This window comes from Pleurodeles waltl, chromosome 8 (assembly GCF_031143425.1).
Source record: "Pleurodeles waltl isolate 20211129_DDA chromosome 8, aPleWal1.hap1.20221129, whole genome shotgun sequence".
Lineage (NCBI taxonomy): Eukaryota > Metazoa > Chordata > Amphibia > Caudata > Salamandridae > Pleurodeles > Pleurodeles waltl.
This window is the reverse complement of record NC_090447.1, coordinates 1,525,883,211-1,525,908,679: the sequence shown is the minus strand read 5'-3', so window position 1 is coordinate 1,525,908,679 and position 25,469 is coordinate 1,525,883,211. Positions and strand designations below refer to the sequence as shown.

General features: G+C 48.7%; 1 protein-coding gene across 1 annotated transcript in view; it reads left to right on the top strand.

The window, feature by feature from the left end:
• Positions 1-15,097: 15,097 nt before the first annotated feature.
• Positions 15,098-25,469, top strand: part of LOC138248903 (zinc finger protein 84-like) — a 222,133-nt gene continuing 211,761 nt past the window's right edge. The window contains exon 1 of the mRNA XM_069202884.1: positions 15,098-15,131. The gene's annotated coding sequence lies outside the window, so the exon portion shown is untranslated. The remainder of the gene's footprint in view (positions 15,132-25,469) is intronic.

Genomic DNA, 25,469 nt, shown 5'->3' with positions numbered 1-25,469 from the left:
AGAGCCCAGGGTCTGCTGGTGTCACTGCTGCTGAGCTTTGCTTCTCCCTCCCTGGTCCCTCGTCCGAGCCCAGGGTCTGCTGCTGTCACCGCTGCTGCTGAGCTTTGCTTCTCCCCCCCTGGCCCCTTCCTCAGAGCTCAGGGTCTGCTGCTGTCACCGCCGCTGCTGAGCTTTGCTTCTCCCTCCCTGGTACCTCCTCGGAGCCCAGGGTCTGCTGCTGTCACTGCTGCTGAGCTTTGCATCTCCATCCCTGGTTCCTTCCTCAGAGCCCGGGGTCTGCTGCTATCACTGCTGCTGCTGAGCTTTGCTACTCCCTCCCTGGTCCCTTCCTAAGAGCCCAGGGTCTGCTGCTGTCACCGCTGCTGCTGAGCTTTGCTTCTCCCCCCCTGGCCCCTTCCTCAGAGCTCAGGGTCTGCTGCTGTCACAGCCGCTGCTGAGCTTTGCTTCTCCCTCCCTGGTACCTCCTCGGAGCCCGGGGTCTGCTGCTGTCACTGCTGCTGAGCTTTGCTTCTCCCTCCCTGGTCCCTTTCTAAGAGCCCAGGGTCTGCTGGTGTCACTGCTGCTGAGCTTTGCTTCTCCCTCCCTGGTCCCTCGTCCGAGCCCAGGGTCTGCTGCTGTCACCGCTGCTGCTGAGCTTTGCTTCTACCTCCCTGGTACCTCCTCAGAGCCCGGGGTCTGCTGCTGTCACTGCTGCTGAGCTTTGCTCCTCCCTCCCTGGTCCCTTCCTCAGAGCCCGGGGTCTGCTGCTGTCACTGCTGCTGCTGAGCTTTGCTTCTCCCTCCCTGGTCCCCTCCTCAGAGCCCGGGGTCTGCTGCTGTCACCGCTGCTGCAGAGCTTTGCTTCTCCCTCCCTGGTCCCTTCCTCGGAGCCCGGGGTCTGCTGCTGTCACTGCTGCTGCTGAGCTTTGCTTCTCCCTGATCCCCTCCTCAGAGCCCAGGGTGTGCTGCTGTCACCGCTGCTGCTGAGCTTTGCTTCTCCCTCCCTGGTCCTCTCCTCAGAGCCCGGGGTCTGCTGCTGTAACCGCTGCTGCTGAGCTTTGCTTCTCCTCCCTGGTCCCTTCCTCGGAGCCCGGGGTCTGCTGCTGTCACCGCTGCTGCTGAGCTTTGCTTCTCCCTCCCTGGTCCCTTCCTCGGAGCCCAGGGTGTGCTGCTGTCACCGCTGCTGCTGAGCTTTGCTTCTCCCTCCCTGATCCCTTCCTCAGAGCCCGGGGTCTGCTGCTGTCACCGCTGCTGCTGAGCTTTGCTTCTCCCTCCCTGGTCCCTTCCTCAGAGCCCAGGGTGTGCTGCTGTCACTGCTGCTGCTGAGCTTTGCTTCTCCTCCCTGGTCCCCTCCTCAGAGCCCGGGGTCTGCTGCTGTCCCCGCTGCTGCTGAGCTTTGCTTCTCCCTGGTCCCTTCCTCGGAGCCCAGGGTCTGCTGCTGTAACCGCTGCTGCTGAGCTTTGCTTCTCCCTCCCTGGTCCCTTCCTCAGAGCCCGGGGTCTGCTGCTGTCACTGCTGCTGCTGAGCTTTGCTTCTCCCTCCCTGATCCCTTCCTCAGAGCCCGGGGTCTGCTGCTGTCACCGCTGCTGCTGAGCTTTGCTTCTCCCTCCCTGATCCCTTCCTCAGAGCCCGGGGTGTGCTGCTGTCACCGCTGCTGCTGAGCTTTGCTTCTCCCTCCCTGGTCCTCTCCTCAGAGCCCGGGGTCTGCTGCTGTAACCGCTGCTGCTGAGCTTTGCTTCTCCTCCCTGGTCCCTTCCTCGGAGCCCGGGGTCTGCTGCTGTCACTGCTGCTGCTGAGCTTTGCTTCTCCCTGATCCCCTCCTCAGAGCCCAGGGTGTGCTGCTGTCACCGCTGCTGCTGAGCTTTGCTTCTCCCTCCCTGGTCCTCTCCTCAGAGCCCGGGGTCTGCTGCTGTAACCGCTGCTGCTGAGCTTTGCTTCTCCTCCCTGGTCCCTTCCTCGGAGCCCGGGGTCTGCTGCTGTCACCGCTGCTGCTGAGCTTTGCTTCTCCCTCCCTGGTCCCTTCCTCGGAGCCCAGGGTGTGCTGCTGTCACCGCTGCTGCTGAGCTTTGCTTCTCCCTCCCTGATCCCTTCCTCAGAGCCCGGGGTCTGCTGCTGTCACCGCTGCTGCTGAGCTTTGCTTCTCCCTCCCTGATCCCTTCCTCAGAGCCCAGGGTGTGCTGCTGTCACTGCTGCTGCTGAGCTTTGCTTCTCCCTCCCTGGTCCTCTCCTCAGAGCCCGGGGTCTGCTGCTGTAACCGCTGCTGCTGAGCTTTGCTTCTCCTCCCTGGTCCCTTCCTCGGAGCTCGGGGTCTGCTGCTGTCACTGCTGCTGCTGAGCTTTGCTTCTCCCTGATCCCCTCCTCAGAGCCCAGGGTGTGCTGCTGTCACAGCTGCTGCTGAGCTTTGCTTCTCCCTCCCTGGTCCTCTCCTCAGAGCCCGGGGTCTGCTGCTGTAACCGCTGCTGCTGAGCTTTGCTTCTCCTCCCTGGTCCCTTCCTCGGAGCCCGGGGTCTGCTGCTGTCACCGCTGCTGCTGAGCTTTGCTTCTCCCTCCCTGGTCCCTTCCTCGGAGCCCAGGGTGTGCTGCTGTCACCGCTGCTGCTGAGCTTTGCTTCTCCCTCCCTGATCCCTTCCTCAGAGCCCGGGGTCTGCTGCTGTCACCGCTGCTGCTGAGCTTTGCTTCTCCCTCCCTGATCCCTTCCTCAGAGCCCAGGGTGTGCTGCTGTCACTGCTGCTGCTGAGCTTTGCTTCTCCCTCCCTGGTCCTCTCCTCAGAGCCCGGGGTCTGCTGCTGTAACCGCTGCTGCTGAGCTTTGCTTCTCCTCCCTGGTCCCTTCCTCGGAGCCCGGGGTCTGCTGCTGTCACTGCTGCTGCTGAGCTTTGCTTCTCCCTGATCCCCTCCTCAGAGCCCAGGGTGTGCTGCTGTCACCGCTGCTGCTGAGCTTTGCTTCTCCCTCCCTGGTCCTCTCCTCAGAGCCCGGGGTCTGCTGCTGTAACCGCTGCTGCTGAGCTTTGCTTCTCCTCCCTGGTCCCTTCCTCGGAGCCCGGGGTCTGCTGCTGTCACCGCTGCTGCTGAGCTTTGCTTCTCCCTCCCTGGTCCCTTCCTCGGAGCCCAGGGTGTGCTGCTGTCACCGCTGCTGCTGAGCTTTGCTTCTCCCTCCCTGATCCCTTCCTCAGAGCCCGGGGTCTGCTGCTGTCACCGCTGCTGCTGAGCTTTGCTTCTCCCTCCCTGGTCCCTTCCTCAGAGCCCAGGGTGTGCTGCTGTCACTGCTGCTGCTGAGCTTTGCTTCTCCTCCCTGGTCCCCTCCTCAGAGCCCGGGGTCTGCTGCTGTCCCCGCTGCTGCTGAGCTTTGCTTCTCCCTGGTCCCTTCCTCGGAGCCCAGGGTCTGCTGCTGTAACCGCTGCTGCTGAGCTTTGCTTCTCCCTCCCTGGTCCCTTCCTCAGAGCCCGGGGTCTGCTGCTGTCACTGCTGCTGCTGAGCTTTGCTTCTCCCTCCCTGATCCCTTCCTCAGAGCCCGGGGTCTGCTGCTGTCACCGCTGCTGCTGAGCTTTGCTTCTCCCTCCCTGATCCCTTCCTCAGAGCCCGGGGTCTGCTGCTGTCACCGCTGCTGCTGAGCTTTGCTTCTCCCTCCCTGGTCCTCTCCTCAGAGCCCGGGGTCTGCTGCTGTAACCGCTGCTGCTGAGCTTTGCTTCTCCTCCCTGGTCCCTTCCTCGGAGCCCGGGGTCTGCTGCTGTCACTGCTGCTGCTGAGCTTTGCTTCTCCCTGATCCCCTCCTCAGAGCCCAGGGTGTGCTGCTGTCACCGCTGCTGCTGAGCTTTGCTTCTCCCTCCCTGGTCCTCTCCTCAGAGCCCGGGGTCTGCTGCTGTAACCGCTGCTGCTGAGCTTTGCTTCTCCCTCCCTGGTCCCCTCCTCAGAGCCCGGGGTCTGCTGCTGTCACCGCTGCTGCTGAGCTTTGCTTCTCCCTCCCTGGTCCCTTCCTCGGAGCCCAGGGTGTGCTGCTGTCACCGCTGCTGCTGAGCTTTGCTTCTCCCTCCCTGGTCCCTTCCTCGGAGCCTGGGGTCTGCTGCTGTCACCGCCGCTGCTGAGCTTTGCTTCTCCTCCCTGGTCCCTTCCTCAGAGCCCAGGGTCTGCTGCTGTAACCGCTGCTGCTGAGCTTTGCTTCTCCCTCCCTGGCCCCTTTCTCAGAGCCTGGGGTCTGCTGCTGTCACCGCCGCTGCTGAGATTTGCTTCTCCCTCCCTGGCCCCTTCCTCAGAGCCCGGGGTCTGCTGCTGTCACCGCTGCTGCTGAGCTTTGCTTCTCCCTCCCTGGTCCCTTCCTCAGAGCCCGGGGTCTGCTGCTGTCACCGCTGCTGCTGAGCTTTGCTTCTCCCTCCCTGGTCCCCTCCTCAGAGCCCGGGGTCTGCTGCTGTCACTGGTGCTGCTGCTGAGCTTTGCTTCTCCCTCCCTGGTCCCCTCCTCAGAGCCCGGGGTCTGCTGCTGTCACTGGTGCTGCTGCTGAGCTTTGCTTCTCCCTCCCTGGTCCCCTCCTCAGAGCCCGGGGTCTGCTGCTGTCACTGGTGCTGCTGCTGAGCTTTGCTTCTCCCTCCCTGGTCCCCTCCTCAGAGCCCGGGGTCTGCTGCTGTCACCGCCGCTGCTGAGCCTTGCTGCTTCCCTCAGTGCTACTCTCAAAGGTTGGGAGGCTTAGGGCAGACCCACCTCTCCTGTCCCCTGTTAAACCAGACACCCCAACACCCTCCACACTCGGGGTTACCCCGGACACCCCAACATCCTCCAGACTCGGGGTTCGGTCCCCCCTCTTCCTGAGACCGCAGCTGGTTTCAGCCTCGAGGCCTCCTCGGGGTCACTGCAGAGTCCTCCTTAGTCCGTTGTCTCTTTCAGTGACTCTCTTAGCTCCGCAGTCCCGTGACTTCCTATTCCGGGTCAGTGACGGCAGAGGCAGCACCAGCAGTAAGGCAGGCACTTCCGGCCTCTTCTTCATCTTCCGGGGCCACAGAACCCCCTCAGGCTTCTGATTGTCATCTTCCCCCTCCCTGGGCTCTGTGGAGGTAGGAGCTCGACTGTCCCACTCCCCCTGTCCCAGCCCTCCTCTCCCTGCCTCCCCTCCATGTCCCACTCCTCGGCCCAGAGAGACCCCCTCTCAGCTTGGCCTCCCTGAGGAGGCTCCTGGGGGCAGAGAGTGAGGCCTCAGCTCCCCTCCTTCTGGAGGGAAGGGGCTGCCGTGGTCTGGAGAGCTGCCTGGGCCTCGGTCCTGCTTCAGTAGCTGCTCTCTCCCCGGACCCAGATTGTGCACAGAAGCGCCCCTCGCAGAGGCCCTGAGGCTGCCGGGGGCACGAGGCGCGGGGGGAAGCTTAAAGAATATATATAGCGCTTCTTAACCCTGGGAAAGTATCTACGCGCCTTTGAAAGGGCGTAGCACACTTTTCCGTGGGTGTGATATGGATCTACAGCATCTCGCCCGCATGGGTAGTGTTTTGAAGCATACCAGGAGCCAGAGAGATGTTTGTGTGTTGTCTGTCTCTGCACTTATACAGGGAGTGCAGAATTATTAGGCAAGTAGTATTTTTGAGGATTAATTTTATTATTGAACAACAACCATGTTCTCAATGAACCCAAAAAACTCATTAATATCAAAGCTGAATATTTTTGGAAGTGGTTTGTAGTTTGTTTTTAGTTTTAGCTATGTTAGGGGGATATCTGTGTGTGCAGGTGACTATTACTGTGCATAATTATTAGGCAACTTAACAAAAAAAAAAATATACCCATTTCAATTATTTATTATTACCAGTGAAACCAATATAACATCTCAACATTCACAAATATACATTTCTGACATTCAAAAACAAAACAAAAACAAATCAGTGACCAATATAGCCACCTTTCTTTGCAAGGACACTCAAAAGCCTGCCATCCATGGATTCTGTCAGTGTTTTGATCTGTTCACCATCAACATTGCGTGCAGCAGCAACCACAGCCTCCCAGACACTGTTCAGAGAGGTGTACTGTTTTCCCTCCTTGTAAATCTCACATTTGATGATGGACCACAGGTTCTCAATGGGGTTCAGATCAGGTGAACAAGGAGGCCATGTCATTAGATTTCCTTCTTTTATACCCTTTCTTGCCAGCCACGCTGTGGAGTACTTGGACGCGTGTGATGGAGCATTGTCCTGCATGAGACTCATGTTTTTCTTGAAGGATGCAGACTTCTTCCTGTACCACTGCTTGAAGAAGGTGTCTTCCAGGAACTGGCAGTAGGACTGGGAGTTGAGCTTGACTCCATCCTCAACCCGAAAAGGCCCCACAAGCTCATCTTTGATGATACCAGTACTCCACCTCCACCTTGCTGGCGTCTGAGTCGGACTGGAGCTCTCTGCCCTTTACCAATCCAGCCACGGGCCCATCCATCTGGCCCATCAAGACTCACTCTCATTTCATCAGTCCATAAAACCTTATAAAAATCAGTCTTGAGATATTTCTTGGCCCAGTCTTGACGTTTCAGCTTGTGTGTCTTGTTCAGTGGTGGTCGTCTTTCAGCCTTTCTTACCTTGGCCATGTCTCTGAGTATTGCACACCTTGTGCTTTTGGGCACTCCAGTGATGTTGCAGCTCTGAAATATGGCCAAACTGGTGGCAAGTGGCATCGTGGCAGCTGCACGCTTGACTTTTCTCAGTTCATGGGCAGTTATTTTGCGCCTTGGTTTTTCCACACGCTTCTTGCGACCCTGTTGACTATTTTGAATGAATCGCTTGATTGTTCGATGATCACGCTTCAGAAGCTTTGCAATTTTAAGAGTGCTGCATCCTTCTGCAAGATATCTCACTATTTTTGACTTTTCTGAGCCTGTCAAGTCCTTCTTTTGACCCATTTTGCCAAAGGAAAGGAAGTTGCCTAATAATTATGCACACCTGATATAGAGTGTTGATGTCATTAGACCACACCCCTTCTCATTACAGAGATGCACATCACCTAATATGCTTAATTGGTAGTAGGCTTTCGAGCCTATACAGCTTGGAGTAAGACAACATGCATAAAGAGGATGATGTGGTCAAAATACTCATTTGCCTAATAATTCTGCACTCCCTGTACATGGATTTGATGTGAAAATAAGTAAAAAATGAGGCCAGTGTGTGGATGGATACAAAGTGTGTGAGTGAAGAAAATGCTGAGTGTTTTGGTGTTTTATCTGTCTGCCGAGTCTGCTCAAAGTAGGCCAGAGCAGGCCAGAGCAGGCGGGAAGCTTTGTCTGCCCCAGTGTTGTGGAGAAGTGCAAGAAAACATTTAGTTGTGTTTGCAAGTTTTGTCTCGGTCTCTATTGGAAGAGGGCATAATAAGTGCGCAGACATGAAATGATACTGTCCTTGGGGTGGGTGCAGTCTATGATCATCTACAGCATGGCTGCTCAAAACCGTTTTCACAGGAGACGAAATACTTCTTTGTGGCAGATTCTGCATTTAAGGCGTTTTGACTCTGCCTAGTCTGGTCTGTTATTTACTTTCCATCAGTTCTTACACTTTATAAATGCATGACATGAGCTGTAGTGTACTGTAGTGTTCCATTGTATTAGGAGGCCTGGGTGGGTAAACACAACCTAAACAGCCATGTGCAGTGCATGTAGTGCCTGCTTACTTTCTGTCCTTCGCTAGGAATAGGCTCATTTCTAGATTCATAGTCTCAGAATTGTACTTTTCGTTTTGAAACAAGCAGCATACTTTAGGGTTTTCATTATACTTCCCTCCTTTAAAATAGGCCCATAGTTGTTACTAGAAAACGAGATACACGACAAGGCAATGATTGTCTCCAGTAACCTCTTGTACTATGTCTGAGTATCCCTTTACAATCCCATGGAGTAAGCCACCTCTGCTCTCTATCGCTGCCTTGGGAGAAAGACATTTACAAACTGGCTAATTTAATTGAAATAGTTTCTTAGTGCTTCTCAGTCTACTTTGGATTTTAGTCTCTCCTCTGCAAACAATGTGATTTCTTAGTAACGGACTCAGGGAAGGTAGTAAGTGCTACAACAAAAATCTTGGTAAATTTGGTCTTGTGGGAATGCATGACTCAAAAAATCTTAACATCTAATCCTGCCTTTAACATTTCCCCAAAACATAATTGTAGTAAACCCAGTATTAAAATTTTGACAGTGTCTCCAACACTGCCATTTCTAACAATGCTGCCAGCCAGTTGTGGTGCAGTGAGCAAAATGGAAATGGTGGAGCAAGAACACATTGTACTGAATGACAGTCTCCACGTGCGAGCAATCTGTGCGCTCCTGGGCAATTGCTTTTTAAATATATTTCTCTGGTTGTGTCTTTTTTTTGGTGCAAATGTAGGAAATATTTAGAATGAGGTTAAAATGGTTCACAAGTGTGATAAGAAAACTGAACTATAACTCAAAATATTATATTTTCCACATGGAGAGATGATGTTCTCTCATGTGAACTCTAGTCACTCCTATGGCCTGTGTTGTGAGCTATCATATTTAGAGTCGCTCATGCAATGGCAGGCTGCGTTCAGGGGGAGAAAGGGTAGAGGAGTGGGTGCTTCAAAAGGAATGAGATCCTCAAACATGAAACTTCAAAGGCTCCGACTCTAAATCAAATTTGGTGTCTGGAAATGGACATTAAGAAGTGGACTCTGGGAACCAGCTAAGAAACACTAGGGCCCTGACCTCCAGGGACTTTGAAAGTTGTTTGTGAATGTTGTATTTTCCTTTTTGTTGCTAGCGGTAAAATAAATAACTTATTTTTTCATACTAGTGAGTATTTGACTGGACAATCATTTATGGTTGCCACTGTACATATGTTGAGTTGTGAACTTGTTTTCACCCACCCTGTATCTACCTCCCCCACCCATGAAGCACTCTTGGACCGCTTGACTCATTTTACTACTTAGAGTAAAGTGCTAAAGGGGTACTTGGACCAGCTTCTTAGGATACATAGCAGTTCGGGCTGCGGGACATCAGGAATTAAAGGTCTCAACTCCACCGTTGGGCCCAATAACCCCTGCATGTCCTGTGGCCCTCTGAATGGGGTTCTGACAAGCAGGTGTATGAATAGAGACATTTCTGATACAAAGTTGCCTTAAGTGATAAGTTGGATACTTGATTGATCAATTGTCATACATTTCTTGAAGAACCTTTAAAAAATGTGTAATGTTGTCATGCAGGTCTCTTGATGGCCAGACGGCTATACTTCAAGAATATCCTTAGATGTAATGGTGTTGATATTTCCCTACAGTTATAAACATAACATTTGCGTGAGCCTTTTGGGTGTTTTCAATTTTTGTGTACATAAATATAAGTAACCAAAGGTTATCAATTAATAACTTGATTAAAATCATCATTTGACAGTCGTACAAATGTAAGGCTTTGTAGTTCTTAAGTTGAGTCAGTAAGTTTCTGTGCAGCTGTAATGCAAGCTTGTAACATCAGGAAATTTGCAATGTTAAGCTTATATTTGAATATTAATCCTATTCACTCACAGCTTGTGATTCATTCACCTATTTGTCATGCATGTTACAGAACTCTAGTGCCCTGTTTTTGTACTTCATATTTTTCAAGCGCATAAACCATTTCGTATGCTTAAAGAACGACTTGAAGCTAGATGACAGCATCTGTTACATCGCTCTACCCTGCTCTCTTTACCTGCCTGTCCTGTTTGTAGTTGTTCAAAAGTCGATTTAACATCACATAAACCTCACCACAGGGTCCTTTCTATATTTCAGATGGCACACTTTGGTTAAATACAGCACTGTCATAAAGTAAGTATTGATAGTCTTTCTTTCAAAGTCAGTTTAAGTGATTAGTTTCTCGAGACTCACCTTAGTGAATCCTAAGAGCTATAGTTGACCCTTTGTAGGAAATAACCATATTTTGCCTGGTGTACCCCCAGAGCTTTGCCGTATCTGTTTTTGCTGGTTGCAGAATTCTGTGCACTTTACCTCTGCTAACCAGTAGCAAAGTGTCTCTGCTCCCCCTTTTAACATGTTTGAATCTGTATATTCCGAATTAGCATATTTAACTTAACTATACATTATTATATTGTGCATTGTGTACCCAGTGTGAATAAATTGAATGCCAGTAGTAGACTGCAACACCTATTCCCCCATCCACTAGAGTGGCAATGCAAACATGGTTTCAGGCCTACCAATATAGTATCAGTGTGAAAACCTGCTCAACCAGTCAAACGTTTCCCTTTTGACAGGTCAAATCCTTCCTCTTATATATTTATAAGTCACCCCTGTGTAGGTCGTGTAACCCTAAGTCAGGATGCCTAGTATTTAAAAGTAGGACACGTTTAACATTACATTTCTACATGTCCTTCCCGTGACTAACACCTAAAAGCTATTTTCACTATAGCATGGCTGACTGCTGCAAAGAGAGCAACTGTGATGCAGTATCAAACTTAATAATGCATGCTTTTAGCTAGGAAACTACTAGAAACATAATTCAAGAACTTTTATTAAAAGTCCAATTCAATAGTGAAGTCGGATTTCTAATATGTATTAAGGAAAAGTACATTTTACAAAGTTGTATTTTCCCTGCCTAACACCTCTAGAGGCTAATTTGCATTACACTCCAGCTGCAGCTGTCTGAGTGCTCAAGCCCTGATGAGGTGTGAAAATTGCTCCCAGAATCGCAGCAAATGCCTGATGTGAGGAGGAGTTTTGTTCCTCTGGCAGGATGACCTGATATGGTGGACCCAGGAACCTAATTTACTTCAAAAAGCCCTCCCTTATGCCCCCTTTCAAAGACAAATGTTAGCTGACACGTGGACAGGCCCCTTCCTTTGCTTACCCAGTCAGGAAGGCACCAATCCTAGTTGGAGGAGAGCTGCCCCCAGAAAAGGCTCCAAGTAACCACAGAGGAGTGGCTGCTCATTGCCATTGCCATACCTCTGTATGGGCACATAGGCTCAAGGGGAAAAGTGTTTCTCTGCCATAGATTTAGGTAATGAATGATACTGTGGAATTGTTTGCAGGAGGGCAGACAGGAACTGCTGAAAAAGTGGGTACGGATGCTCTTGGTTATGTTTATCCCATTGGTTAGGGAGGGGCCAGGAGTCACCCCCACCCTCTAGCTGGTGCCAGATATAAATATGCCACCACCAGTACTCTGTGTACGTCCTTCCTCTTGTAGATGTTGTCTTAATGCTATTTTGAAAGATTGGTGTTTTCGTGGCTGCTGAGCAATAAATATAATATTCTTCCCTTACAACTCACAAACAAAATCTTATCGTTTGGTTGGTGTACTGAAAGGGGGATAATATGTAAACAATGATTATTTACATTCATACTGTCAAAGTCGGCAATTTATTCTGTAAAACATGTCCTCTTCGCTGTGTCAGGAACAACCTTTGTATTGTAATGTCCATGTAATGTTAGCTCAAAGGATTACATGCTTTGGATTCAGTTCCACAATCTATAGCAAAACCCTATTACTAGAGAGAGGTTTGCTCTGTTGCACTATTTACAGGTTAGTAATTTAGTATTTCTATGGCGCTCTCTTTTTTTTCCTTAAGACATTTTTTTCACTTTTTGGTGGTACAGAGGTAAAGCATTTCATATAAAACTTACAGGCGAGTAGTCCAATATTAATGATTCAACAATGAGTGGTCTGTGGCCTATAGATTCGGTACATACAGTCATGACTGATAAGTAGGCTTGTAGACAAATACACACACATCATCATGAAACTACAATTGTTCAGTCCAGACCAATCCAATTGAAACTTTATTTGGCCGTAGGCCATAAAAGTTACACATAAAAAACAAACATAAAAGTAACTTTACATTGTCATTGTAAATGTACAGTATATTAAGTTCTGTACATTTCTTCGCAAGGGGTTCTAAGTACAACAATTGTCTGGTATCATAACGACACAAAATCAAAGGACAAATACACAACCATGGACATGTCTTGTCTTATGGAAGAAACTGTACCTATTCTGAATTCCTAAATTTATCTATATAATAATGACCAGAATTGGTAATAAGTGAAGGAGTACATAATCTCAGTGCTAAAAGTTTATACTATGTCAGTACCCGGTTACTGTTAAATTGGAATGTAAATGCGATACTTCAAGTTATTGTAAGTGCGAAGTCGAGAACTAAAAAGCTACAACTAAAGTGCTGTCTTGTGAAGTGCAGTAGTGCAATTTCTGTATAGCTTGGCTGGCGAGCTGTATTAGTATGACAGATGCCAGGAAGGGATAGCCTCACTTAGACTAGACTGTCCCTTTGTAATCTGGAACAACTGGTCAGTTACTTTCTGAGGATGTAAAGCTAGGTCAATAGATCCCTGATCGCTTCAGGTCTGTTGGCATATTCCTCTGCCCTCTCAGCATTGACCCACCTTGATCTATAAATTTAGAATTTATCTAACGGTTGGTCTTCCAGAGGTGACAGAGAGGGATGGTCCTACTAGTTTCTTGGAGAACTGTCTGAAGTTGCACATAGCCCCAAATTCATTATGCCCCCTGTTTTGTTGTGGCACACGTTCACAAAGTTCCAGGCATCACCGTCCTCCAGTTTGCAACACAGGCCTATGCTAGCTCAAATACGTAATTTTTGAGACCGTAATGCAGTTATATTGGCAGCCTGGAAGAAAGACCAGATTCAGATAGGCAGTGCTCTGAAGTCATGATTTGTCTGGATAATACAGTAATTGTGCAGCATAAACAATATTCCTTTATACTGGTCAACAAGAAATTGCATTCTCTGAGCTACAAATATGTGTTATTGTTTGGGGTGAAACTGAGACTTACAGATGGGCAGTGTTCAATTTTTTTTCATGGATCCGGAGTCTGTGTGGGATTAGATAGAATCCAGAGATAAATCTACCATCGGTGCCTCCCTATTCCCTCATCTTTGGCCCCTTTCATGGACCAGCTCACAGCAACAATCAGGAAACTGTACAGCCCGGGGGTGCATCGCAGAGATTGTTCCCTGGTCTTACCTCTTAACTTATGTATTGATCAGTGGGCCCGTTTGTTTCAAGCTGAGGAAAGAGCATTTATGGCCTTTTTCCAGGACCTGGGTCCTTAGTTTCTGTGCTGTCCATGGCCTTCCTTCTGCACATGGTGATTATATTAACCTTAAAACAAGATCTTCTCGTATAAAAATGCTTATTATGGAAGGTCATGAGTCTGAGGGAGATGCCCCTCGTTAGGAATTGATTGCACTCTTTGTCTTGATGATTTTTCCTAATTTGCGAATCAATAAATACTACGTATATGAGATGTCAGGGGATGAATTCTCCACTCAAATGACAGAAAATTAACTCTGCTTTGACCCGCTGGAAATCTCATGTAATGGTACTGCAGGAAACTCACTTGCTACCACCGGAGGTCTCTAAATTGCTGTGAAAGAGGGGAGGCCATATGTATGGGACAGGTTACTCTGCAAATGCCAAGGGATTCGTTCTTTAGATAAAGGCTGGAGTCCCCTTTGGATGAGAGATTATTATGGGTGACAGTGAGGGTCAATATGTCTTGTTTAAACACCAGGGGGGAAAGGAGCACGCTACCTCTCATCCCATGACCGTTCACCCCATTGCATCCTGGCAAATGCAATATGCTTACTTCAAAGCTGCTGCAGTTTCCCCCCAAAGTTGATGCAAATAGTGCTGTTATCTCCACACCTGTGTTTCTGGGTTTAGCCCTTCATCAGCAGAGAGCAGAAGTAGTAGAGAGCAGAGGAAAGCCATTTGGGGTTGCTGAAATGCTGCTCAAGTGTTCACAAGTCACAGAACCACTTCACATCCACACAGTTTAATCCCAGGTGAGCTCGTCAGCTCATTAGCTCAAGGGAACTTTTTAAACATAAGGTGAAGGGGGCACCCTGCCTCTTATTCCAGCACAGTTCATCGAATTGCATCCTGGTAAATGCAGTATGCTTACTTCAAAGTTTATTTTTATTCTCTGATCGTGATATATCATGCCTCAGCAAGGGCAGGTGGATCCCAGATAACAAGAGGATCTGTCTTATGTCATTCAGATACCTAGGTGTAGGCGGGGTCCTGCAAGACATGAGGTTGCTATGCTGAGGATGTTTATATTTCTGTTATTGGACTTCTTTAAGTGAGCTTCCAATGGGAGCGACGAACAAAACAAAATTCAAATAATCTACATCGAGAGGTAGTCTCTGGCTCTGTTGATATCGTTGAGTGTTGTATTTGTGCTTCTTTTCCATTTCTTATTTCCTCTTTTTGTTTATTCCCTAGAGTGGAGACTTTCCCGCCCATAGTCCCTCAAGAGAGCAAGGGTAAGCACAGGTAAGTATGTTGTGGCATTACACAGTTCTAGCCTGCTTCTATCTCAATTTTCTCTCTTCCTCTGATTAAACTGCTTTCCTCCTCCTCAGCGAAGTTCAGCTTTATTCTCCCCTTTTCTTGTATAGTGTTCTCCTGAGGAGTTAGTTAGAGGTTGCTAAGAGAGTGCCCCTCTCTCCAGTGCTTTATATCGAGTCTCTTTTCTTTCTTTTTTAATTGAACCTTCATTTTCACCCCTCTGATGATAACCAAAACATATAGTGGTCCCTCACTTGTAACAGTGTTTCTGAATTCACACTTCATAAATTCTTATGGCTAAGTCAGTGGCCTTCTCTCCTCTTCCCTCTCCTATATTGACAGTTTCTTCTTTCGTCTTCTCCCCATTTTCTGATTTGCCTTGTATATAGTGTCTCCTTTATGTACTTTGGGTTCCATTTTTGCCTTAACCTTTTTTCCAAAGTGCCTCTTTTCCCTCTAGGGTATGACTTTGCCTCTGCCACCTGCACAACGCTCATTCAGCATTGATTTCATCCCCACACTCTCCAATACCTGAGCAAGCCACGCTCCTCCAGGAGCATGGCGGGACCGAGGGCCTCTCCGTAGGGTTTCCTTGGAGCGAGGCTCTTCGATATGTGTGTCTCAGGGGTGACGGTTTTGTTCCCCCACGGATGCCTCCAGACCTTTGTTCTGCTGTCCTTCCTGTGTGTTCCTGGTTTCTGTCTCTGTGTCCTTTTCTCTGTCTTGCCACGCCTCGTCCTCTTCCCCTGATCCTTCCTCTCTCTACTTCTCTGGTTTCCTCCTGTGGAGTTAACACAAACCCTTTTTCTCTGTTTAGTTATTTTGTTTCCTTTTCCAGGTGTTGGAGTGACAGCGTCCCAGCGGGGAATACCAGGTAAGCCATTCTCTTTTAGTTCCTCCAGGTCCATGTCACACAGGGGATCAATGTTTATCATTTGGCTAAGGATCTCCGGGATGGTAATCTAGGGAAGGTAATCCAGGTGCTCAGAGTGCAATTCTCAGTTTAGTCAACAATACCACTGTCGGTTATGGGCAGAGTAGCATAATTAAAATGGTAGTTCCAATGCCTATTATACTTTTTTGTTAACCTTCTTTTAATTCTGTTGTGGCCTGAGCAGGAAGATCGGCTCGGGCCTCAGTTCGTTTTTCTGGCCGCAGGGCTTACCGCAGCCCATTTTTCTGGCCTCAGCTTGCACGACGCCCTAGATTAGGCATCGGGCCTTGGCGAGTTCAGGGTGCAGCACGCCCTCAAAATTCGAAGTGGGCGCCCACCCCTCACTTACCTGGTGTTTACGTGTTCTTTTTCTGTCTTCTTTTCTCTTCTTTCTCCTTTTTTTCTTCTTTCCTTCGTTCTTCATAATAGGAGCCATGTTCTTCTTTTTCCCAGCATGCCCTTCTGCTACCTCTTTCCCTGCATGCATTAGGTTCCTTTTCTAAGATGGCATCAATATTTATTTTCTCCTATAGTCCTTTCCCAATCCAACATGGCGTCTTTTTCCTTCTTGTATGTCACTTCTTGTTTTAGGGTATATAAAGAGTGGGATTCTTGTTCTCCTTGCTCTGCAACACTTCTTTTGGTGGTGATCACGTCCTGGTTGTTTTTCCTCCAGCATTTCTTCCTCGCCTGCTCCAATTATTGTTTTCTTTTTATTGGAAGATTCACCTTTGTTCGATGGCATGTGTAGCTGCAGATACACATGTTGTGCATAGCCCGCCATCTGGTGTTGGGTCAGAGTGTTACAAGTTGTTTTTCTTCGAAGAAGTCTTTCGAGTCACGAGACCGAGCGACTCCTCCTCTTTTGCTTCCATTGCGCATGGGCGTCGACTCCATCTTCGATTGTTTTCTTTCCGCCATCGGGTTCGGACGTGTTCCTTTTCGCTCCGGGTTTCGGAATGGAAAGATAGTTAAAAACTCGGAAAATTACGTCGGTATTGTTGCGTTCGGGATCGGGTTAGATAGAATCGACACCGAATCGAATCGTGAAGAGCTCCGGTAGCCCTTCGGGGTAATTTTGATCCCCCGTCGGGGCCTGGTCGGCCCGACCGCGTGTAACATCGAGGCTGATGGAACGGACCCCGTTCCGATTCTGTCCTAAATGCCACAACAAATACCCATATACAGACCAACACTTGGTCTGTAACCTGAGCCTGTCGCCCGAGCACAAGGAAGAAACTTGTGAGGCCTGTCGTGCGTTTCGATCCCGAAAAACGCTCCGTGACCGGCGAGCCAGAAGATTACAGATGGCGTCCACGCCGACAGGACACCGAGAGTTCGAGGAACAAGGAGAAGAAGAGGAAGCCTTCTCTATCCATGAATCGGACTCGGAGGAATTCGACGTCCAAGAAACAGTGAGTAAGACGTCGAAGCCAGCACACAAGAAAACAGACAAGGCCCAGGGGACGCCACTGCCAACAGGCCATGGCTCAACCCATAAAATCAGTGACCGCCCATCGGAACCGAAAAAGGCCGAACTAGTGCCGAGATCGTCCGACTCGGGTCGAGACACAGGCACGCAGCAATCTCGGGACCGAGAAAGTGCTGCCGACAAAGATCGACGCCGAGACAGCGGAGCCGAAGCTGCTCGACGCAGAGACAGCGGCACCGAGGAGGATCGACGCCGAGAAGTTTCGACTCCAAAAAAGAGAAAAGTCGCCTCGGAGCCGAAAACGAGTAAGGACATAGTTTCGGTGCCGAAACGACCGGCAACCGAGCCAACTACCAGCTCATATTCAGAGGAGCAGTCACTGTCCTCTCAATTGCGCAAACATAGATTCGAGGAAGAGTTACAGTCCACTGAAGTAGACCACACTCAAAAGCGGATCTTCATACAGAGTGGAACAGGGAAGATCAGCACCCTTCCCCCTATTAGGAGAAAAAGGAGACTTGAGTTCCAAACACAGGAACAAGCACCACAAACAAAAGTGGTGAAGAAGGTAACTCCGCCACCCTCTCCTCCACCTGTAACTCACATATCACCGGCACAGACTCCGTCCCACTCACCGGCTCACACCACCATGAGCCAAGATGACCAGGACGCTTGGGACCTATACGACGCCCCAGTGTCAGACAACAGTCCGGAGGCGTATCCTACCAAGCCCTCACCACCAGAAGACAGCACAGCGTATTCACAAGTGGTAGCTAGGGCAGCAGAGTTCCATAACGTGTCGCTACACTCGGAACCTGTCGAGGATGACTTCCTTTTCAACACCCTCTCCTCCACCCATAGCACCTACCAGAGCCTGCCTATGCTCCCAGGAATGCTAAGGCACGCAAAGCAAATCTTCAAAGAGCCTGTCAAGAGTAGGGCAATAACACCAAGGGTGGGGAAAAAAATATAAAGCACCGCCCACAGACCCTGCTTTCATCACCTCACAGCTGCCACCAGATTCAGTTGTAGTAGGGGCAGCTCGCAAGAGAGCCAACTCTCACACATCAGGCGATGCACCACCTCCGGATAAAGAAAGCCGCAAGTTCGACGCAGCTGGAAAAAGGGTTGCAGTACAAGCTGCAAACCAGTTGCGCATCGCTAACTCTCAAGTGCTCCTAGCACGATATGACAGGGCCCATTGGGACGAGATGCAGCACCTCATCGAGCATCTACCCAAAGATTTACAAAAAAGGGCGAAACAGGTGGTTGAGGAGGGACAAAACATCTCCAATAACCAAATACGCTCCTCTATGGATGCAGCGGACACAGCTGCAAGGACAATTAACACAGCAGTAACCATAAGAAGGCACGCGTGGTTACGAACATTTGGCTTTAAACCGGAGATACAGCAAGCGGTGCTCAATATGCCATTCAATGAGCAACAATTGTTCGGACCTGAAGTGGACACGGCAATTGAGAAGCTAAAAAAGGACTCTGACACTGCCAAGGCCATGGGCGCACTCTCTCTATTCCCCGCAGGGCAGAGGCACTTTCGGCACCTTCCGCAAAACAACCTTCAGAGGGGGGTTTCGGGGTCAGGCCACACAAGCCAGTACCTCACATTCAACACCATCTACCTACCAGGGACAGTACCAAAGGGGAGGCTTTCGGGGCCAGTACAGAGGAGGACAATTCCCTAGAAACAGGGGAAAATTTCAAAGCCTAAAAACACCTGCAACCAAACAGTGACTCACAGGTCACTCATCCCCTCCACACAACACCAGTGGGGGGAAGAATAAGTCAGTATTACCAATCTTGGGAGGAAATAACAACAGACACTTGGGTCTTAGCAATTATCCAACATGGTTATTGCATAGAATTTCTCCAAATCCCTCCAAATCTACCACCAAAAACACAGAATATATCAAAACAGCATTCAGACCTTCTGGAAATAGAAGTTCAAGCATTACTGCAAAAGAACGCAATAGAACTGGTACCAGGTACACAAATGAACACAGGAGTTTACTCACTGTACTTTCTAATACCAAAAAAGGACAAAACACTGAGACCAATCCTAGATCTCAGAACACTAAACACCTACATCAAATCAGAACACTTTCACATGGTCACGCTACAAGAAGTGTTACCATTGCTAAAGCAACAAGACTACATGACAACCTTAGATCTCAAAGACGGGTATTTCCACATACCGGTACATCCCTCGCACAGGAAATACCTAAGGTTCGTATTCAAAGGAATACATTACCAATTCAAAGTATTGCCGTTCGGTATAACAACCGCACCAAGAGTCTTTACAAAATGCCTAGCAGTAGTAGCTGCACACATCAGAAGGCAACAAATACACGTATTCCCATATCTAGACGATTGGCTAATCAAGACCAACTCACTGACAAAGTGTTCACACCACACAGATCAGGTCATACAAACCCTCTACAAACTCGGTTTCTCCGTCAACTATGCAAAATCACACATTCTGCCGTGCAAAGTACAGCAATACCTAGGAACAACAATAGACACAACAAGGGGAATAGCTACTCCAAGTCCACAAAGGGTTCAAAATTTCCTAAAAGTTATACAAACCATGTATCCAACACAAAAAATACAGGCAAAGATGGTATTACAACTCCTAGGCATGATGTCCTCATGCATAGCCATTGTCCCGAACGCAAGACTGCACATGAGGCCCTTACAACAGTGCCTAGCATCACAATGGTCACAAGCACAGGGTCACCTTCTAGATCTGGTGTTGATAGACCGCCAAACATACATCTCGCTTCTATGGTGGAACAGTATAAATTTAAACAAAGGGCGGCCTTTCCAAGACCCAGTGCCACAATACGTGATAACAACAGATGCTTCTATGACAGGGTGGGGAGCACACCTCAATCAACACAGCATCCAAGGACAATGGGACGTACATCAAACAAAGCTGCATATAAATCACCTCGAACTGCTAGCAGTTTTCCTAGCGTTAAAAGCATTCCAACCCATCATAACCCACAAGTACATTCTTGTCAAAACAGACAACATGACAACAATGTATTATCTAAACAAACAGGGGGGGACACACTCGACACAGCTGTGCCTCCTGGCACAAAAAATATGGCAATGGGCAATTCACAACCACATTCGCCTAATAGCACAGTTTATTCCAGGGATCCAGAATCAACTTGCAGACAATGGGGGTCATTACGACCCTGGCGGAACAAGTCCGCCAGGGCCGTGGGACGCGGTGGCACCGCCGACAGGCCGGCGGTGCCCCGCGGGGCATTCTGACCGCGGCGGCTCAGCCGCGGTCAGAGAAGGGAAACCGGCGGTCTCCCGCCGGTTTCCCGCTGCCCCAAAGGAATCCTCCAAGCCGGCGCAGCATGCTGCGCCGGCATGGGGATTCCGACTCCCCCTCCCGCCATCCAGTTCCTGGCGGTTCTCCCGCCGGGAACCGGATGGCAGGAGGGGGAGTCGCGGGGCCCCTGGGGGCCCCTGCCGTGCCCATGCCTATGGCATGGGCACGGCAGGGGCCCCCGTAAGAGGGCCCCTAAAAGTATTTCAGTGTCTGCAAAGCAGACACTGAAATACGCGACGGGTGCAACTGCACCCGTCGCACCTTCCCACTCCGCCGGCTCTATTACGAGCCGGCGTCATCGTGGGAAGGGAGTTTTCCCCTGGGCTGGCGGGCGGTCTTGTGAAGACCGCCCGCCAGCCCAGGGGAAAACTCGGAATACCCTCCGCGGTCTTACGACCGCGGAGCGGTATTTCGGAGGGGGGAAGCCTGGCGGGCGGCCTCCGCCGCCCGCCAGGCTCGGAATGAGGGCCAATCTCTCTCGAGATCACCAACAGGTCCACGAATGGGAAATTCACCCCCAAATTCTAAACACTTACTTCAAAATTTGGGGAACACCTCAAATAGACTTATTTGCAACAAAGGAGAACGCAAAATGCCAAAACTTCGCATCCAGATACCCACACAGGCGGTCTCAAGGCAATGCCCTATGGATGAACTGGTCAGGGATATTTGCGTACGCTTTTCCCCCTCTCCCTCTCCTTCCATATCTAGTAAACAAATTGAGTCAAAACAAACTCAAACTCATACTGATAGCACCAACATGGGCAAGGCAACCTTGGTACACAACACTGCTAGACCTATCAGTAGTACCCCACGTCAAGTTACCCAACAGGCCAGATCTGTTAACACAACACAAACAACAGATCAGGCATCCAAACCCAGCATCGCTGAATCTAGCAATCTGGCTCCTGAAATCCTAGAATTCGGACACTTAAACCTCACCCAAGAATGTATAGAAGTCATAAAGCAAGCTAGAAGACCATCCACTAGACACTGCTATGCAAGCAAATGGAAAAGGTTTGTTTGCTACTGCCATAATAATCAAATTCAACCATTACACGCATCTCCAAAGGATGTAGTGGGTTACTTACTACACTTACAAAAATCGAACCTGGCCTTCTCTTCCATTAAAATACACCTTGCAGCAATATCTGCATACCTGCAGATTACCCATTCAACTTCACTATTTAGGATACCTGTCATTAAAGCGTTTATGGAAGGCCTCAAAAGAATTATACCACCAAGGACACCACCCGTTCCTTCTTGGAACCTCAACATCGTCTTAACAAGACTCATGGGTCCACCTTTTGAACCCATGCATTCTTGCGAAATACAATTCCTAACCTGGAAAGTTGCATTTCTCATCGCCATCACATCTCTAAGGAGAGTAAGTGAAATTCAGGCGTTTACAATACAAGAACCTTTTATCCAAATACACAAAAATAAGATAGTCCTAAGAACCAATCCTAAATTTCTACCAAAAGTTATTTCACCGTTCCACTTAAATCAAACGGTAGAACTACCAGTGTTCTTCCCACAGCCAGACTCGGTAGCTGAAAGGGCACTACATACATTAGACATCAGAAGAGCACTAATGTACTACATTGACAGAACAAAAGAAATCAGAAAAACAAAACAACTGTTTATTGCATTCCAAAAACCTCATACAGGAAACCCAATATCAAAACAGGGTATAGCCAGATGGATAGTTAAGTGCATCCAAATCTGCTACCTTAAAGCAAAAAAAGAGCTGCCCATTACACCAAGGGCACACTCAACCCGAAAGAAAGGCGCTAGCATGGCCTTCCTAGGGAATATTCCAATGCACGAGATATGTAAGGCAGCCACATGGTCTACGCCTCACACATTTACTAAGCACTACTGTGTAGACGTGCTATCCGCACAACAAGCCACAGTAGGTCAAGCCGTACTAAGAACTTTATTTCAGACTACTTCCACTCCTACAGGCTGAGCCACCGCTTTTGGGGAGATAACTGCTTACTAGTCTATGCACAACATGTGTATCTGCAGCTACACATGCCATCGAACTGAAAATGTCACTTACCCAGTGTACATCTGTTCGTGGCATTAGTCGCTGCAGATTCACATGTGCCCACCCGCCTCCCCGGGAGCCTGTAGCCGTTTGGAAGTTATCTTCAACTTTGTACATTTGTAAATCTATTATTTAAACCTTAATTGGTACATACTTATTCACTCCATTGCATGGGCACTATTACTAACACACACAACTCCTACCTCACCCTCTGCGGGGAAAACAATCGAAGATGGAGTCGACGCCCATGCGCAATGGAAGCAAAAGAGGAGGAGTCCCTCGGTCTCGTGACTCGAAAGACTTCTTCGAAGAAAAACAACTTGTAACACTCCGACCCAACACCAGATGGCGGGCTATGCACAACATGTGAATCTGCAGCGACTAATGCCACGAACAGATGTACACTGGGTAAGTGACATTTTCATTCTTGTGCTTATTCTCTGTTCCAGGGAGTTCCAGTCATAGAGGTTTTTTTCCCTTTGGGGCTTTTCCTCTGGGACTCCTTCTGGAGGGCACGGACTGCCTTTTGACGTTCCATTGTCAGCAGCACCTTGGCTACCAGCAAGGGCCGCCCTTACCTTGGTCAAAGCAGGACCTGTAAGGATCAAGACCATCCTGCAGTTCCAGTTGGCCCGAGCCATAAGCGACGAAGAAACCGTGACAGATTGGAGCGCCCAAAAAAACAGATTTCATCAGACATTATGGAGAATACTTCGGCTGCTGCAGAAACCAACCAGTCGCTACTCATAACTATCCAACAACAAGCCCAGGAACTGCAACAATTACGAAACAAAAATGTGGCTTTACGACAAGCCTTGGTTTCCCGAACGACAGAACGACAGATGTTCACACTGTTTCAGCTAATACGCCTCGTTTTTTCAGGAGATCCCAACAAGTTGTGTGAATTCCTTGATGCCCTGACAGTCTATTTTGTAATTTCAACCGTCCCAATTTGCGAAAGATAAAACTAAAGTGGCATATTTAATTAGTGCCCTGTCTGGTTCTGCATTAGCCTGGGCGACTCCTTTGGTAGCTTCCAATGATTCCGTGCTGTCTGACTATTCAGCTTTTGCCACTGCCTGTAAACAAATCTTTGAACGCCTGGGACTGGAAGCCTTATGTGATATCCAGCACGGTACCCAGGATGTTCTACAATATATATTACACGTTTTAGACAACTGGCAGCGGAAACTACTTGGGTAGAACGTACTCTTTTAACCCTTTTTCATAGAGGTCTTCGAGACGAGATCAAGGATGAACTGGTACCTTCAGCTAGAGTGGAAGATTTACGAAGTTTTAAGGGACTTAGCACTCTCCATAGAGTATCATTTACAGGAACGGAACTTTGGAAAAGAGAGATTCGTGGACCATCTCATGCAGGAACCCCACGTACCATCATCCATTGTTCTGAAGAGTCTTGACCTGAATTGAGAGAAGCTGCAGAAGGAGAACCTATGCAGATAGACACCGCTCGTGGTCCTCTAACTGCTAGTGAATGTGAAGATAGACGAAGAAAAGGATTATGTCTCTATTGTGGAGCTTCTGGCCATTTGCTTTGTACCTGCCCAGTCCGTCCTGTGAAGTCTTCGGGGAAACGCCAGTTCCCGTCCTCTATAAGAAGGGAAGGGACGAGATTTTCTGAGATACCTTCTATTTGTTCTTCCAAGGAAGATGCAACTGCCCTGTTCCTTTTACCTATTACACTGCAGTTACCAGATGGTCGGGAAGAACCTACTGTTGCGGCCCGAGGAGGAAGATTGGATCGGGACGTGGTTAGGGCAGCGGTTTGTTTTTCTGGCTGCAGGGCTTACCGCTGCCCTGTTTGCCGGCCTCAGCTTGCACGAGGCCCTAAATTGGGCATCGGGCCTCGGCGAGTTCAGGGTACACCCTCAAAATTAGAAGTGGGTGAACTCCCTCCACCCCTCACTTACCTAGTGTTTACCTGTTCTTTTTCTCTGCGTTCTTTTCTCTTCTTTCTCCTTTTTTCTTCCTTCCTTCGTTCTTCATAATAGGAGCCATGTTCTTCTTTTTCTTACCATGCCCTTCTGCTACCTCTTTCCCTGCATGCATTAGGTTCCTTTTCTAAGATGGCGTCTTCCTCTGTTTTCTCCTATAATCCATTCCCAATCCAACATGGCATCTTTTTCCTTCCTGTAGGTCACTTCTTGTTTTAGGGTATATAAAGAGTGGGATTCTTGTTCTCCTTGCGCTGCAACACTTCATTTGGTGGTGATCACGTCCTGGTTGTTTTTCCTCCAGCATTTTTTTCCTCACCTGCTCCAGTTTCTTCCAGTTACTGTTTTCTTTTTATTGGAAGATTTACCTTTTCTTGTGATTATTCTCTGTTCCAGTCAGAGTTTTTTCCCTTTGGGGTTTTACCTCTGGGACCACTTCTGGAGGGCATGGACTGCTTTTTGACATCCCATAGTCAGCAGCACCGTGGCTACCAGAAAGGGCCACCTTTACCTTGGTCAAAGCAGGACCTACAAGGATCAAGACCATCCTGCAGCTACAGTTGGCCCAAGCCATAAGCAACAAAGAAACCGTGACAAATTCTCCCTTGCGCCTTTTCTAAGGATAGTGGCAATGGCCATATTCATTCATTAATTGTGACCAAAAAAACATCAACTGCTTGGTCTCCATCCTCTACTTCACACAGCACTGAAATGCCTTTGAAGCTCCAGAGAGACTGCCCCACATACAGTTCCTTATACCCCTTCTATATCGCTTGTCTGGCTGCTGACTCTAACTGACTGAATCTGTTCTACCCCTTTGGGGTTATGGTCTGAGCAGGGCTCTCTACCCTACCTGATTTCTTTACTAACTTGGAAATTAAATCTTTTAAGACACCTATGACTAAGTTTGATACTCTGCCAGGCCATTTACTTACTTTTGTACTAATAAAACACAGCCTTTGTCATTTATTTCAGGTCCAACATCTGGAACCCCCCACGAATGCAGTGACCCAGGTATTATACCCCCTGAGTGATGTACCAAATTAATCAGATGACTTTATAAGGTGCATCTTCAATACTGGAACCAATCCAGAAGCTATTTGAGTATGAAGTAGGTGAGGGACTTGGCAAGCCCGTTACATAATGCAGACTGGCAAAGAATACTAAAATACCCACACAAGGTCTCATACAACTCTATTAAAATGTATTCAGTTTCTCATCCTGAATAGAGGATGCTTGACCCCCACATCGCATTGCTGAGATATATTCTGGAGGACAATTAGCCTGTCCCTGCTGTTATACTTCAGATGCAGACCTATCACATATGTTCTGGTCTTGTGGTTCTCCTTCCCGCTACTGGACTGATGTCCTAGATCTTCTGTCACGTGTGAAGGGCTGTGCACTGGACAGCTCCTTAGATTAATTGGTGCTGTGATTTTTCCTCCAGTCTGGACGAGGCAGAGCCTCAACT